General features: G+C 43.4%; 1 pseudogene; it reads right to left on the reverse strand.

Moving 5' to 3' along the window:
* Positions 1 to 215: 215 nt before the first annotated feature.
* Positions 216 to 1,423, reverse strand: LOC115271217 (annotated as a pseudogene).
* Between the last annotated feature and the right edge of the window lie 1,261 nt (positions 1,424 to 2,684).

A 2,684-nucleotide genomic window follows, 5' to 3' on the forward strand; every position in this document is an offset into this window, starting at 1 on the left:
TTGGCTTTTTTTTTTCCTGCCGCTTGGGGCGGCAGAAAACCTGAAGCCGGCCCTGCCACACCCAGACTTTGAGCGAGGTATCAGGGACCAATTCTGAACCTGAATGGGTCAAACAGACATCAGGGAAGTGTAAGTGCTTACTGTCTCTCTGGCCAGAGCGACCCCACCAAGCTGACTCATTCATTCATTTCTCATCATTTCCATGTCAGTTTACTCTAAAAATTAGCATGGATTATCTGATCTCTTGTCAAGGCCACACTCTTACTCACAACATGCCCCAAAGCCTCCTTGATGTTTTTATTTCTCAGGCTATAGATGAGGGGGTTGACCAGGGGAGTCAGGACCATGTAGAAGACAGAGAGGCCTTTGTTCAGGTCTCACAGCATGGTGGTTTTCGGTGACAGGTACACAATGATCAAGGTCCCATAGAAAATGGTCACCACGATGAGGTGGGAGGAGCAGGTGGAAAAGGCCTTTTGCCTTCCGGTGGTGGAAGGGATTCTCAGGATGGTGACAATGTAGGAGATGAGAGTCAATAGAAATGGGGGCAGGGTGAATATGGAGGCCAGGACAAAAGTGACAAGTTTGATCCGGCGGGTGTCACTGCAGGAGAGTTTAGTCACCGGGATGAAATCGCAAAAGAAATGATCTATTTCATTTTGACCGCAGAAGATTAAATGTGACATCAGAGATGTTACTATGGCACTAGCCACCATCCCGTTGATCCAAGACCCTGCTGCTACCTGGAGGCAGAACCTGCCATTCATAAGAGTGCCATAATGCAGTGGTTTGCATATCACTATGTATCTATCATACAGGGCCGGCTCCAGGGGTGGCCAATGCAAAGGGGAGGCACGTCCGGGTCTTTGGCGGCAATTCGGCGGGAGGTCCCTCAGTCCCTCTCAGAGCGAAAGACCTGCCTCCGAATTGCCGCCGAAAAATGAAAGCAGTGCAGTGGAGCTGCCGCCGAAATGCTGCTGATCGCGGCTTTATCTCCCCCCCCCCCCGCTTCGCTGCTTAGGGTGGCAAAAAAGCTGGAGCTGGCCCTGCTATCATAAAACATGATTGACAAGAGATAACACTCAGATCCTGCTAGCCAGGTAAAGAAATAAGAGTGCAAGAAACAGCCATTTACTGAAACTAGATATTGACTTGTCAGGAGACTGGCCAGCACCCGGGGCAGGATGGTGGAGGTGTAGCAGGTCTCCAAGCAGGACAAGTTCCCCAGGAAGAATTACATGGGGGTGTGAAGATGCTGATCAGACACAACTAGCGCAATGATGAGGATGTTCCCGGCCATGGTCACAATGTAGATCACTAGAGACATCAGGAAGAGAAGAACATACAGTTCAGGTTCATTCCCAAATCCCAGAAGGATGAATTCTGAGATGGCTGTTAGATTTTCCTGTTCTCTTTTTGCCATGTGGTGTATCTAGGACAATTAAAAGTAAGTCTGTGATATTATTTAAAGAAGATGATCTTACATTTTAGAAAAGCAATATAAATTTAATTCCATAAGTATTACATAACTCATGTCATCCTGTTGGTTACAAGTCAAATAACTGGTCAGAAGACTCACATTTGAGTGGCAAGGTGTCTAGAATACCATTGACCTGAACAGGGATTTGTGTTCCTAACTTTCTTCTTCTCCTTAGAAAAACCTAGCTCCAATGATCACTTAGATAATAGAATCATAGAAGATTAGGGTTGGAAGAGACCTCAGGAGGTCATCTAGTTCAGTCCCCTGCTCAAAGCAGGACCAATCCCAACAGATATTCTGTTATCCCAAATCCTTCTTTTAAAAATCAGTGAAAAGATCCATCCGGAAACCCAACAAATCATAGACATGATCCTTGAATGATCTTCTCTTCTATCCCACCTCCTGACAAAGAGGAGAAGAAATATCCTCCAAGTGTAGATTCCAGGATAGATTTTGTCTAGTATGAGACTATAGTCTGTATTTCAGGCAGAGAACTCAGTCAATCAAATAGCCAATAAGTGAATACAAGTAATTAAAAATGCCATTTCCTGTGTTTTCACCAATTCTTTACAGATCAAATTTAATGTTTGGCTTGTGCTGTTAGTTATGATATGTAACCACTCTTAGCACCTATTCAGCTGGCATAGTCATATTCTCTTACCAGTCATTCATCCAGTTCTCCTGTTCTATCCAAAACAAAGTTTCAGTTGAGAGTTCCTCAGTGTGATTATGTGCATTAAAAGGAAGCATTATTTAAAATTGGTATTGAAGTAGCTTTCTGTTATTGCAATGTCTGTTCTCTTCTACATGAGTTTAAAAATCAGCTTGCAAAAGCAGACGTTCCATCTAGCTAGTTAGATAGCTATATTATGTCTGTGTTTATAATTATACTTGCACAAACTGAAATGTTCTCACACCATCACATTCTGTGCCAACCCAAAACCTTAAAATGATGGAACTAAGAAGTCAAGGGGTAACTCTGTAACACTGGTTACCACAGTCACATAACCTACAATGACTTCTGTCACCGCCATATCGCAATTAGAACTAGTCAGCAGTATACAATAGGTGAAACTGACAAAATATATCAATTTCAGTCAGCAGCTGCCTGGGTCTCAGGGAGTATATTTAATTTCAAGAAACACCGTGAGTCAGTGTTTCCAAAGGGATTTTTTTTCCAGAGTTTCCACTTTATGGGAAATAG

The sequence above is a fragment of the Terrapene carolina genome, unplaced genomic scaffold, assembly GCF_002925995.2.
Source record: "Terrapene carolina triunguis isolate 2854851 unplaced genomic scaffold, T_m_triunguis-2.0 Scaffold119, whole genome shotgun sequence".
NCBI lineage: Eukaryota > Metazoa > Chordata > Testudines > Emydidae > Terrapene > Terrapene triunguis.